The 14,649-nt window shown below is 43.9% G+C and overlaps 1 protein-coding gene across 2 annotated transcripts in view; it reads right to left on the bottom strand.

Annotated features, from left to right (window-relative positions):
* The window catches only part of LOC147730708 (ras-related protein Rab-5B-like), a 358,295-nt gene extending 349,465 nt beyond the window's left edge, over positions 1–8,830 (bottom strand). Inside the window, exon 1 of one of the 2 annotated variants that reach the window (XM_086955487.1) lies at positions 8,625–8,830. The gene's annotated coding sequence lies outside the window, so the exon portion shown is untranslated. Of the gene's footprint in view, positions 1–8,245; positions 8,363–8,624 lie in introns of those variants that run through there. The other variant, XM_086955488.1, reaches the window with a different exon arrangement.
* Between the last annotated feature and the right edge of the window lie 5,819 nt (positions 8,831–14,649).

The raw sequence follows: 14,649 nt of genomic DNA, 5'->3' as shown, positions 1-14,649 counted from the left end.
TTGTAGGGCAGTGCCTCCGATACCACATTCATGGGGTAAGCTTTTGAGGGAAATGGTATCAGCAGAGGGGGATAACGGGCAAGGTGGGTTCCTGTATACATTCGGGGCTTCCAGATTCTTTAAACGAGTGCGCCTCAAGGTTTTGAAAACTGCCTTGTTAATCTGGTATAAATTGAGGCGAATTTGGAGTACAGGGTATTTTTCTGATCTCGCCCCAATTTGGGATTCACCAGAGACCCCAGAATGCCTGAATGACAGCCTAGCAACTCCCATAAGGAATGCTGGTCTGTGGAGATGGTCAGACCTGGTTGATCTAGATGGTCTACTCTAATGGGAACTGTTACTAGTTAAAATTGGCACCACCTTTTCAAGGTTTAAGTACCTCCAGTTGAGATCATGATACGAGGCGGAAGCGGGTGAAATTAAAGGGAACTGGGATCTTGAGCAGCTATTTCTAGACCCGCAACCAAGGAAAAAAGAAATATCCCTTTGGTATGCAATATTGCTTGAAGCAGAGGATAGCGAGACCCAGTCTCAATCTTCGGTGTGGAACTCCCTTCCCCAGGCCTTCCCCACAGACGTTTGATTTGAATCCTCCCTTAAACTGCTCTACAGATTTATAAAGCCATCTAGGCTAAAAAGAACCACTTTTTTAATGCTAAATAGGCTTTATTATACCCCGGCTAGAATTGCTAAGTTTGCCCCGGTTCCGATCCCACAATGCCCTAGATGTAAGAGCGATAAAGCTGACTATGTTCATATGTTCTTTCAATGTATAGAATTAAGTTTATTTTGGAAGAATATGGGGGAAACCTTGACAAACATTTTTGGCATAGATTTGGGAATGGACGTCAATCTGATGATTTTTGGCTCAAATGATTTTACAAGAGAGGTGTTGTCGGAGACAGTCTTGGGTCTAGTACTATATCTTATTATCATTGCCAGGAGGGAGGTCTGCTTAAGATGGAAAGACCCGATCCCACCAATAGAGAAAACTGGGTAAAAGCTGCACTGAATATTGCACGTTTGGACCAGGGAAGACAGGACAGGAGCACATGAACACATCTGGTCTCCCCTCTTAGTTTAGGGACGCAGTTTGCACCTGATAAATTGTTACATCTATGGTGGTCCAATGATTACACCTAGCCTCAATTATGTGAGGAAGCCCTGGGGGGGCATAGATCTATGCAGTGAGCCGAAGGGCGACCAGGTCCAACTCAGTCGGCTTGTAAAATCTGCCCCGGTCCAAGGTGAGACGAGGACAAAAAAAAAGTATATTGTCATTTGGTGATGTCTGGATATAGTAATCCACATTCAGGTTTCTATTTTTATGTCCAGTACGGATGAAGGGAGACAGGCGACTGACGAAAAATCTCAAATCATGGGACAGGAAAGGCCAAATTCTACCATGTAAGGAGCAGCCAGAAATATCAACAACTGCCTTTTACGCTGCACTAGCCAGACCATAAACTCATTATGTCCATATTTGCCAGCAAGCCTTCAAGTTTGGCACACAGAAGTCCTAATCACTACTTCAGTAGCTTCGTAGGTCACTACTAATGACCAAAACAGAAGAAAACACTTATACAGAACTAAAGTTACAGATCTGTGTATAAAGTTGGGTCAAGTCAAACCATGGCTGACACAGTTATTAACATTGTATTATTACTGTTGCATTTAAATAGGGCTTTGTACCCCACTGTAGGGTGCTGAAGTGCACTTGTTGCACACTACACCGTGGGGGAATGTGTATTTGGCAGATTGCTGTTTTTGTATGATCCATCGTGGGCAGTGTTTTGGGGTCCTAGAAGAGTGTGCAGAGAAGTGCTCCTATTTTCACCATGGGCGCATCGTCTAGAAGTTTGATGGAGGAAGTGGAGTGAGAGAAAGGACTGCCAATTATAACTGCAATTAGGAGTAAAACACATAGGCAGATACACAGCATCAATCAATCAATCAATCAAGCAAGCAGGAGAAGCAGTGTAGTGCATTGTGTACACGAAAAAAGCATGTAATTAGATCTGGTCTGCTAATCCATCGGGCAACATGCGCAAGACACAGATGGTGACACATAAATAACGTGATGCCAAATGGGCAATAAAGGGAGCTGGTGACATGAGCAGTAACCATGCACCTTTTTCAAGGTAGGAATACTGCCAATACTACTGCACAAATACATCAGATAAGCTTGAACAGAAGTGTAAGAGGAATCAAGTTGGAAACCTGAGCGCAAACTGCACGCTCTTTAAAAGACTCAAATTTCACATATTCCTGCTAGGCTGATGGAGGCAAACATTTTGAGCAGAGGTTCATGTCTCTAGCACCTCTTATGTTCAGTAAGGCTCTCAATGACTGATGAGCAACAGTGAGGGCATTGCATAGATTCTAGCCAGACTGGCACCCTGCACATGCAAGAGGGAGATACGCGGTGCTTGGTAGACTGATGCCTCATAGCATGAAAATGAATCTGCCTTCACGGTGTTACCCTACTGTATTGTCCCCTACACACTAGCCCAATACTTTTTCCTCAAATTCCAGGAATAATTGCTCTTTCTAGAAATACACAAGGAAGCATCGGCCTGCCTTTCTAGAATTTCCATCCTATGTGCACTTTTTTTTATTAGTAGGGATTGCAGTGGCGGCTCCTCCGCTATGGCGGAGGAGCGTCATCCCCCTGCCAGCGGCCACAAAACTTGACAAATAACACAATAATTAAATAGGTTTATTATCGTTTTATTTTTCATGTTCTAGGAGCCAAGTCTCGGGAGCAGGAACATCGCGGGGGCAGTCACAGAGGGTGCCGACAGTGAGCTTGTGGGTTTGGCCAGCCATCTTAGGAGGGACAAACCAACATGTGCACTGATATGTCTCCAACCTGAGCTGTGTTGCCAGTTTGGAGACAGCAGACACAGGCTCGCAGTCTCTCTAGGAGCACAAATCCCAGGTGCTCAAGCCAATCATGACTGCTCTCATGCGGCCAGAAGCATGAGAGCAGCATCTGGATTGGCTGCAGTGGTATCTGGGAGCCTGTGCTGCAGTGGTGGCTGGAGTGGAGCAGAAGGGCGGCGATGCCACATGCAAGTTATATTTGTTTGGTTGTTTTTCTTCATTCTCCCCCGTGACTCTGCTTTGACACCAGCCAATACAGAGGGATTGACATTTCAAGGAGGGATTGTCATTTCAAGGGGGAAAAGAGACAATCTGGTGAAAGGAGACTTACATTTCACCCACTGTTTCAGCAAGGGCGGCAGCATGAGGAGCAGTATCCTCCCACTTTTCCAAATGGCCTCGAGGTAAACAAGGACACAAAAACCTATTGGCTTTGCTCATCGGCAGAAACAAAAAAGCATTGGCAACGCCAATAGGTCTGCTTTTAAGTAATGTTGTATGGTATGTGAAGAATTACAAGTAGATAGCATGGGTATGTATTTGTGTGAAAGCAAAGAACAGGAGCATTATATTGTTGTAGGTTAAAAGGTCCTATGACAGTTGCACTGTCAAGTCAGACGTCAACACCCACGTAGATATATGACTGCCATCCGTCCATCTGTGCAGCTGCCAGAGAGAAACAGCATAAATGATCTACTTATTTAAGACACTTTAATAGCATTACAATGTCATGTGTGTGCTCCTGAAAGTTCAAGCTTAGGCAGCTGGATAAATAAACAAAATGATCACAGGTGTGTGGAGGACAGGCATTTTTTTATGGAAGCACACAATTTTTGCACAATCAAAACATGTACTTCTGGTTCCCAACAAGTCGGTGGAGCCAAAGCCCCTATCCTAGAAAGTCTCACATAATTGCCTGACAACAGCTGTGATGTCAAGCCAGACCATAAAAACGTTTTGCATTGGAGGGGACAAGGGCAGTCTGGGGTGCTGAGCGTGCATAAGACGAAATTGGCAGAAGAGGCAAAGCAGGTTTTAGAGCCTCTTAAACGATTGGTCGCTAATACTGCTTTGAAAGACCAAGTTATGAGCCCAGAGTGACTGTAAGGGATAGAGGTTCATTTCACTGATTGATTAATTCATTTACTAAACGCTAGCTTACAACAGAGGTCAAGTTGAGACAATGACCGCTATTAACAAAACAGAACAATTACACAAACAAAAATAAATATCACCTTAAAATAATATAAATAGAATTGTTTTTAGTGACTGGTTTGACATTTCCAATTTAGCTGTCAGATCAGAAAAATATTTCCTCTGAATGCAAGAAACCTGCAGCGAATCTCAGTTTTCCACCCCTGAGCCAAGCCAACGTCAAGCACAGAGAGGTTAGGTGGTCATTCCTTTGGCAAGGGAGATCACTGCATCTTTTAACAGAAATCAAACAGTACATACACATAAAGAGGGGGTTACATATAACAAGAGATATCCAGCTGGGGTCCAGCTGCGTTTAGGACTATTGATCTAACTAAGGTCACACAAGCATGAGAAATGGACTCAAGGTCATTGCAGTTATTAAAGTGGATTAGATCTATACGGATACAATAGGAGAATTTTAGAATAAAATATGCATTGGGCTAGGTTTACTGATTGGGTTGTGGGCACTAATTGTTTAAACAGGTCTATCGAGTCTGCATTATAGATCCCCTCTCCATCGTCCGTTTCTAGTTATTACTGGCTGCTATGTGATCAATAATTGCGGTCAGACAGGAGTCTTTTAAATACATGCAGAACTTACCAATTTACTGAAAAGTAAGTAGGGTTTAAAAAGTGTACGACAGAAGCAGATGAATATTGTTTTGATGCTGTTACAAAACTTACTACAGCATACGGCTCATGGAAAGAAACAACTCCATTTGCTGCGAAAACGTAGTACAAAAGAATTGTAGGCTGACTGAGCATTAAGCAACCCTTCGGAGTGATTAATAAAAGCATTCATGAGTGTAAATATTTTCTCTTGAGCGCTCATTCGCAGCTTCTTAGAAGCATGCTTGGTCAGCTTTGCTTTAGTACACCTGCTCAGGACAATACAAAAATACTTGCTAAAATACTTGTGTTCATGAACTACCTCCGTACAACACCATCAAAGAGTGGACAAGTGCAATATAGTTGGAGTCCAGTTTGAATAAGACAAGACCCTTCTGTTGACCAATATAATTATAATGTTCTCACTTCTCCCTAAAGTGTCTTTCTTCCTCTTTGGGTGATCAGGGGTATACACTAAAGCAAACTAGAAATTCTGTGGTTCTTTCATAGAACCCAACCTTGTGCTCTTTTGAACCATCTGGTTTTCTTCCGTTATTCAACTAAGGAGACCCAAAGACTTCTCCCTTACTTTGACTAATCAAAACAAAACTTGGGTCAATTTTTTCCATTAAATAGTCAGACCGTCCCACTAAAGCAGAAAAGGCTTGCCTTTTTATATAGCACCTCATACCCAACTTCTGCCACATAAGTACCATAAATTGTCTCGATGTTATTTGCAGCTTTTACTTTACCAACCTCTGAAGGATGGTAAGATGAGGCGACCTAGTTTGGTTTTGAGCCATAACCTGCAGATCACTTCATGTTCCACTGGCACAGAAAATCTACCACCCAAGCCATCCTGCCAGCTTAACACTGCCTGAATGCAGGATGTTCTGGTGAGCTCCAAGATTAAGAGCGGTTTGTAGGACTGATGTTATCACTTCTGTTCATGTCCTGCTTAGCTGGTCTTTGGAACAGAACTGTCAACATTAATGTTTATATGTATGAGTCACGCACAAGGAGACATCTAAGTTCTGCCGGGAGTTTCTGGTTTTCCTTCATCTACACAATTGCTGCATTGGTCTTTGAACCGCAAACAATTTTTATTCATGGTAGCATAACTGGATCACAAGGCATGATTTTTTTCCCCTCTGGCTCACAAGTGAGCTGTAGAGCCATCATGAGATTTAGAAGTTTACTAAAGGGCAGAACAGCAAGTACATTTTTCGACTTGAGTGCACAGTGGTCAACGAAATACACACATTCCTATGATTCTAGTTTATAAAATGTGTTCCCAGTGAACCCTCAACATGGATAAAGAACTGAGAAAACGAATATTTGGTGAACATATTTGGTCCACAGGTGAGCTGTAGAGCCATCATTCGATTTAAAAGTTCACTAAGGACACTAAAGGACAAGACAGCCAGTAAATATTTCCACTTGAATGAACGGTCAAAGAAATACACACATTTCTAGGATTCAACTTTGTAAAATCTCTTTCTAGTGAATATTCTGCATGGATAAAGATTAGAGAACAATACTATTTAGGTAACATGAAATCGTTTATCTCACTCTAGTGTGCTAAAACTGCATGAGTTTACACAATAAACCCAGACCTTTTAGCTTTGCCAATGCTTGCACCAAGCAAAAACCACAGTTGATGGACAGAATGCAGAACAATGTCATACATTCACCCCAGTACAGAGATCTGGGCCTAAATGCATCGTTTTTTTGCACTCCACACCAACCCAGTTCAGACATGGCCATATGCAAATCAGTCTGACCCTGTGCCTCATGGGAACAGTCCAGCTCGAACTGCCAAGCCATGCCTTCCCTGGACCGGAAACAAGCTTCCGAGGACCGGTTTCTGGCATTCCAGCCGTCTTCAGCCCGGCTTGCTTGAATCCAGTGGTGTGGAGAGCATGGGACTCACGTCTGAGCATACCCATCCCACTTGGGGTGACAAATGCAAAAACCACAGTTGATGGACAGAATGCAGATCAATGTCAAACATTCACCTCCTTACTTCATCTGCCCCCACTTACCATGGCCCATTCCCCACAATCTGCCCCCACTCACAATATTACAATTCGCCAAACAGGCTCCAATTCATGCTGGTTTGAAATGACCCTTTGCAGAAACCTGCTTCTGCTCACAATGTCCCCTTGGCATATTGATTCCTGTCACCATTCCTCCAACTGCCTTTGCACAGGACTGTTTGCTCTCACCTGCCTCCCACTCACAATGGCCTCTTGCCATCAGTGCTTTAAGTGAAAAGGGTGGGGAGGCGAATCTCTGTAAGGAATGTGACCACAACTCTGTGGTGTAACACAGGCCCCTGAAGTGCAGTGGGGGCCTCATTTAGCCTAAGACCTATGAATAGCTGTCAGAGTTAAAGGCCCCACACCACTTTCTGCAGGGGGGACTGCTTTTATTTTGCATTGCGCTACTAACATAACTAGAAATCTTTTTAAAGAGGTGTGGCCTATGCAGTTAAGGATGTGGCTTAAAAAAATTATTTCACACAGTGTGTTACCAGACAATACCAGTATTTCGGTGACTAGTTGTGAGTTTTCTGTAATTGCATCCAGACATGTCACACAACAACCAAGACATACATCTAAAACAAGTCAGAACTATTAGCATTGTCAATGCTTATTAGTTGCATCAGATAAATGAATCAAAATGATTTTTGGATGAATCATTTGAATTTAAACTGTTTCAATTCTGAAAATATGAGACTGTAATTTACACGTTACTAAGGCCTGAGGAAGGAGCAGCGCCCGAAGGAGTGTCTCAGACATTCCATTTTTTCGCTTTCCTTTTTACACCACTGTCTTCTACCGTTTTTCACACTGTTAGACATGTACATCTTTTTTCCCCTCGCACCTTTCTCAAATCCTACAGCTGCAAAGTATGGGCTATACAAGTAAAGTGTGTCCTAAGCTGCATGAAAAAACCTACAAAAACAAATCATCTTGAAAAATGCAAACATGCTTGTTTAATGTAAAACCAAGTAAATAATGTGAAACGGAAACATTCACTGAGGTCGCTGGCATCGAATAGCTTGAGGTTTTGCAGTCATTGGTGAGAAAATGATCATGGTTTTTGCGGTAAAGTGAATGACATGGCTATAGAGTCCGATAAGGAACGGTCCAAAAGTCAGTTTGTAATAATTGCCCCGTCTAGGACCCGGACGTACGCGCTTCACTTCTCATATGCCGAGAGCACTATGACCCAATACTCTCACATTCCACCTTGCTCACAATGGTTCCTTTCCATCATCTACCTTATTCTCGGCTCAAAACGTCAATTTTTTCCAATGTCACCCTAACAATGACCCTTAAGTATTAACAATAACACTATACTGCGCCTCGCAATGGCCCCATACACCGCTAACATTGATCATTTCCTTCAACCCTTATTCACAGTGAGCAACAATGGCATCTACACTCATGTCTCCCAAATCATGCACAGCCACTCCCCTGACTCTACCAACAATGGTTCCATGCACACTTAAAATTCCCATTTTCTCAAAGCCCCCACTCACGATTGCAAGTTCAGTCTCTACTATCCAATGTTGCTCTGTCTGCTCCATTCCCAGCGGTCCATTTCTCTTTTTTTCCTCATTCACAAGTGTTCCCTAGTATATCTAAAACACTGGTTGTTTTACCCAATAGCTGCACATCTGAGATGCACATCAGAGGAAGTGACCCTTTCTCAGATGTACACTTCCTCTGATGTTGCAGCCAATTCCCTCAGACAACTCACAACAGTCCCTTGCCCTGTCGACTCCACCACGAAATGGTGGGGTTTTCGGAAGTCCCCGACACCCCCTCGCGCACCTACAGTGAACCCTTCCCTCACACACGTCAGTTGGAGGTACACGGGCTTGTTCCTCCGCCTCTATTCCCTCTGGAGGGTCTTACCTTAGTGCCTGAGCAATACGTTCAGTTGCCGGAGACCCGAACTCCACAGCACAAAACTATATTACAGCTGCAACAACCCGCTATTCTCTGACTGACAGCTGAGCATGCGCGTTAACCCGGCGAGCATCTCCCATTGCACTGGCTCCAGTCTGCCGCTCAGGGCCCTCCCTTCTGAGGAAGGATCACAACAGCCACAGAGCGGCCCCAGCATTCAGAGAACATGGCGGCCATGATAACAGCACAGCGCTGTCTATGGTTATCAATGAACTTTCTACAGTTTTTCGAATATGCTAGAGTTTCCGGGCAAAATACATTTTTTGAAAACGTTTTTCTTCATTAACCAAGATCACTAGAAATAAAACATTTGGAAAATTGTAACCTAACATATTTTTCCTGTTGATATACATACTAGAAAATCTAATTTTAAACTTTACAATTTTTCGTATTTTATATAGTAGAGAAGTGTGATGAACGGTGCTTTGTTGTTAACAGGTCGAACTCGATGCACTGGTTGCGCTAATTGAGCTACACTCATTGTTTCTTTAATTACCAAACGTGTATGTCCATTCGGTTTAATCGATATGAATTCGTGTCTCTCGTACTTTGTTTTCAATTTTAGGACTTGTAGGAGTTTCCGTAGCAATATGTTGAGAAAACATATTGGGAGGGGGGCGGATAAAGATTTATTGGGGAATATTCGCTTCCTCCGATATGAGAGACTATTATCACAGGAATTGGTACCCAATCTGATATGTAATTAGATGTCTTCCTTTTGCAAGATGTCAACACCACGGAGAGTTTGCAGACATTTTACACCTTTTTCTCGTGCTGTGAAAAGCTGATATAAACACGTCTATTCATCATGCCATGCTCCTCTAGCCCCCCCTAAAGGAAGGACAGGTTGATATTACCAGTCAACAAAAGAGCCACCAGAGCACAGAACCGGTCTCAAATTTTCTGACACGGATTGGTGGTGTCTGGCTATATTTGTTGATGGAGCAACAGATCGCTCAAGTTTCATAAATTCTTAGAAATGAGAACCAGTTGGCACACTAAAAAGTGTTATTGTTGCAGCCGGAATTGTTTGGCCCAGTGTTTTTCTACTCTCCTATATTTAAATTCTTATGACACTTACTTGATCCTCTGATGGATCTTGTATTGTGCCACTTGAAGGGTTGAAAATGCCTCGGTTACTTACCAGTAATCTTCATTACTCCGAGTCCTTGTCTTCCTCGCCACAGTATTCACACATGAGCCTCCGGCTCCACACAGAACTCCAAGCATAAACCTTTCCCTCTAGTCTCCCTCTCCCTCTCCCTCCTCCAAGATGGCCCCCAGTGGCTCCAGTCAATCCCATAAAGGGATACAGAAAAACCCAATCGACCTGAAAAAACAAGCCGCAGACATGAAGCCACCACCAGGGCCGGGAGGGAAGGGAAACTATACTGTGGCGAGGAAGACAAGGACTCGGAGTAATGAAGATTACCGGTAAGTAACCGGGGCATTACCTCCTCGTCCGTCTTCCTCGCCACAGTATTCACACATGAGCCGATACCAAAGCAATCAGCTTCCTGCAAGGAAAACAGGCCACACCATAAATGTAGCAAAAACACAGTTTAAATAACAAGAGGCATAACAACCAAAAAGGACAACCTCTTAAGGAACCCCCACAGACAGAACAGAAGAGGCAAAAGAAACAGAACCCCCACCCCCAATCTGAAGGCGGTAATGTGACATGAATGAATGAGGGGATGACCAAGTAGCAGCCCATGCAAACATCCTCCACGGACACCCCTTTGAAAGCAGCCCACGACACAGCAACAGACCGGGTGGATCGACCCTGAACAGGAAGGGAGGGGACCTCAGAAACTGAAGCATACGCTAACAGAACGGCCTCTTTGAGCCAACGACTGACCGTGGAGAGCGAGGGTCTCAGGCCCTGACGCGACAGACCAAAATTAACAAACAAATTGTCCACCTTACAAAAGGAAGACGTGCGTGACAAATAAATCAATAAGGCACGACGAACATCCAAGAGGTGTAAAAGGCAATCCTCATCCGAGGAAGGATCAGGGCAAAGAACCGGAAGAATCACCTCCGCAGACCGGTGAAAATAAGAATCCACCTTAGGCACAAAAGTAGGATGAGGGCGCAAGACCACACAATCCGACAGAATGACCAAAAACGGGGCAGACCGCAGGGACGCCCCCAACTCCCCAATATGCCTGGCAGAAGCAATAGCCACAAGAAACACGACCTTGAGCGTCAACAACTTCAAGTCCACAGATTCCAATGGCTCGAAAGGAGCCAACTGCAAGGAACGCAACACCAACGGAGGGTCCCAAGGAGGAGGACACAGGATAGGACGGAGACGCTGGAAGGACAGAGATTTAAAAAGACGAGCCACCAAAGGGGAAACAGAAACCAAAGGGAGGACATGAAATGCTCGAATGGCGGCCCACTGAGCTCGAAGAGTCGAAATAGCCAAGCCCAACATAAATCCATCATTTAAAAAATCCAGAATGCGAGCCGGGACCAAAGAAGCCACCGACAGTTCGTGATCCACACACCAAGAAGCAAAAATTATCCCAATGCTTTGCGTAGGACTTCAGTGTAGAAGGCCTCCTGGACTGCTGAATGACCCCAGCCACAGTCACAGAACAACCTTCCGGCATCAAAGAATCCCTCTCAAGAGCCAGGCCCGCAGACCCAGGGAACGGAACACAGGCAGAGGAAGAAGAGGACCCATCAGAGGATAAGGCACAAACGGTAAGGCCCACCCCGGAGACACAGCCAATTCCAACAGCAGGGGATACCAAGGGCGACGCTTCCAACCCGGAGCAATTAGAAGCACAAAGGACCCCTCCCTCTTGATCTTCTGCAAGACAGCCGGAATCAGGGGAACAGGGGGAAAGGCATACAACAGACCCTTCGGCCAAAGGAATGACAGAGCGTCCACTCTCCAGGCAGCCCGGCAAGGCATAATCATGCAAAAGCAACGGATCTTGGCATTGTACTGGGAAGCAAAGAGGTCCACAATCGGAGAACCAAACATCCTCTGTAACCTCCTGAACATCAAATGTGTGAGGGACAAAGTCCCCATGGAAGGAAACACTCAGACAATCCGCCACAGTGTTTTCCGGACCCGGCAGGTAAATGGCAGACAGGGACGCCAGGTTCACCTCCGCCCAACAACAAATACAAAGGCTGAGGCAACTGAGGGAACGAACCCTGCAACCCCCTTGATGGTTCACATAAGACATCACCACCTGATTGTCCGTCCGGACTTGCACATGGTCACAAAGCAATAAAACATGAAACATTAACATATACACAAAAACTACTTCCCCCAAACTTGATACCCAAGGACATAAGGGGACCGCTCAAGCAGGACCCCAGCCCCACTCACCTGACCAGCAGGGAACACAGCACTCGGATTAGTGCAGAAAAAAAGAACAGGTCGATTGGGTGTTTCTGTATCCCTTTATGGGATTGGCTGGAGCCACTGGGGGCCATCTTGGAGGAGGGAGAGGGAGACTAGAGCGACATTTTTATGCTTGGAGTTCTGTGTGGAGCCGTAGGCTCATGTGTGAATAATGTGGCGAGGAAGACGGACGAGGAGGTAATGAGAGATCTAACATCCGGATATCCTATGAGGATCAGGAATTGGATACCTGACTCACAAATTAAGAAATAGATTCATGTATATGACTCTCAAAGCAAAACTATATAAATAAAGAATTATAACTGCTAGTCCAAATCCTCTAAATAAATTTACCCAAACTGAAATTATGCAAATCAATAATTAGGTTAAAAACAACACAATAACATTAATTCCTGTTGAGTGATCTCCAGTGCTTTAAATGGGCCGGTACTCACCAGTACAGAGTACCGGCACTTCTTAGAATTATCGCTCTTAGTACAGGCACTTCTCTACTGCCCTTGAGAGTACCGGTACTCATGAAAAAGGTAGGCTCACTGGCTGTGCTGGGGACCAGGAGTGGAATGTGCCTCTGGCAGCCAAGGCGCCGCTTCTGTCTCGCCGATCTGAGCCCCAGCTGAGCTATTCAGCAGGGCTTCCTTTGAATATTGTCCGGGTGCTCGCCATCACGCTGTGATGTGCATAATGGAGCAGGGTCCATTCAGGCGAGCAGAGAGGTGAGAGAGGGTGGACAGCGAAAGAGTGCAAAGCAGGTAAAGAATCCGATGTGTAAGTGAAAACAAAAGAGATGTGGAAGAAACAGAGAAGGGCTCCTGGCGTGTGTAAAACAGGAGGGGAGGGGTGCCAGTGAAAGACAGAAAGAGAAGCAGCTGGGAGGGACGCATGGGTGACGTCAGCTACAGAGGCTACCGAGAGATACAGAGTGAACATGAGAAAGAGGATTGAAGCGAGAGCACATTTGGGTGTGAGATAGAGAGAGGGGCATGCGAGCGAGAGAGGTGTGAAGGGGAGGATGAAAGGATGAATAGATAGATTGATGGAAGAGACAAGACATATCTTCTGAGGAGGGTCATGATGAGTTGCTTCATTTGCTTGGCGTCATAAGAGGTTTAGGGCGACATGGTAGTATTTTCAGTTTCTTTTACTCGCGTGCTCAAAAATATAAAGTATTGTGCCAAACAACAGCAATTAACATTATGACATTAAGAAGGTGCAACTATTGCAAAAAAAGGACATATTAACATATCTCATTTTTTTTCTTTTTTTTGTAATGAGTTAACCTGCTTTGTTTATATAAACACATTTCTCAAGTGTTTTGTTGTGTGCTGCAACTAATATAGCAGTTAAGTTTCATCATGTCTTGCCCTTAGCCCCGCTCCTAGTCCCGCCCCCTCATTACACCTCTAGCTCATTTTAATGAGTACCTGCACTTATTTTTTTCAATTTAAAGCTCTGGTGATCTCCTTTTATTGATTTTTCCCTGTCTTTAATCAAGAAATTGGAATGCACAGTCACTTTTTAGGAAGCAAGTCATGATAAGCTCAGAGTCTATGATTTAGTTAAAAGTAAAATTTAACAAAGTTTTAAGAATTAGTACAACAATTAATGAACATTTAGGAACTAAGGAGTGCTAGTCAATTTAATTAGCTTATGGTTGCTTTAAGGTGACAAAAGCTCTGGAAAGTTCAGCAAGGACATGAGCCATGTCAGTTCATAGGCAGTGTCCCATCGAGGAAGAGTCCATAAATGGCGTACACGTCGTATGCGTCAGTCCGAAAGGAAAGAATCTGGAATCCGCAAAGTTCCCATAGGCAATGTCTGGTCAGAAAAGTAATTAGCGGAACAAAACACCAGTGCTGCCCCTTTCTTTTAACATTTATCCGAAACGGCAATGAGTGAAACAAATACCTTTGAAACCACTTTTTCAGTTTGATTTAATCCAAACATTGTTTTCAGCAATTTACATTTTACATCAGTACATCTCCCAATATAAGAAATTTTGGGTCTTGAAGAGAATCCCCACAAAGGGAGGGATTCGAAACGCGTAGACCACAGCGTTTAGGCGAATCTAAAAGGAAAAATCTGTTTAACATTTGATTTTGTTCTTGATTTTGTTGATTGTCTTTTGTTCTTTAAGTTCTTTCTTTGCTTGTGTAGGTTGTTTGAATTAGTGTCTTTTCAGTAAAAGATTCTGTTGAGGCACCCCAGGGTGGGCATTTGTGTGAAAGAAGTGAGTGTGATGGTATGAATGTGGTGATTAGATGGAAATGAGTATGATTCAGGTACAGAGATTTTGATGTGCAGGGTGAGTGCAGACAAGTATATGTGAAGGAATTTCAATTGGATTTCCAAGCGATAAAGTGAGGGGGTGATGTGTTTCGGTTAAAGAAATTGAAGTATTTATATTGTGAGATGTACTGATGTAAAATGTAAATTGGTGAAAACAATGTTTGGATTAAATCAACCTGAAAAAGTGGTTTCAAAGGTATTTGTTTCACTCATTGCCGTTACGGATAAATGGTAAAAGGGGCAGCACTGGCGTTTTGTTCCGTTAATTGTTTCATTGGCTTGGCCTTGCTGCAT

This window comes from Lissotriton vulgaris, chromosome 2_1 (genome assembly GCF_964263255.1).
Source record: "Lissotriton vulgaris chromosome 2_1, aLisVul1.2, whole genome shotgun sequence".
In the NCBI taxonomy this organism is placed as follows: domain Eukaryota; kingdom Metazoa; phylum Chordata; class Amphibia; order Caudata; family Salamandridae; genus Lissotriton; species Lissotriton vulgaris.
The sequence above is the reverse complement of the archived record's forward strand: the minus strand, read 5'-3'. Positions and strand labels throughout refer to the sequence as shown.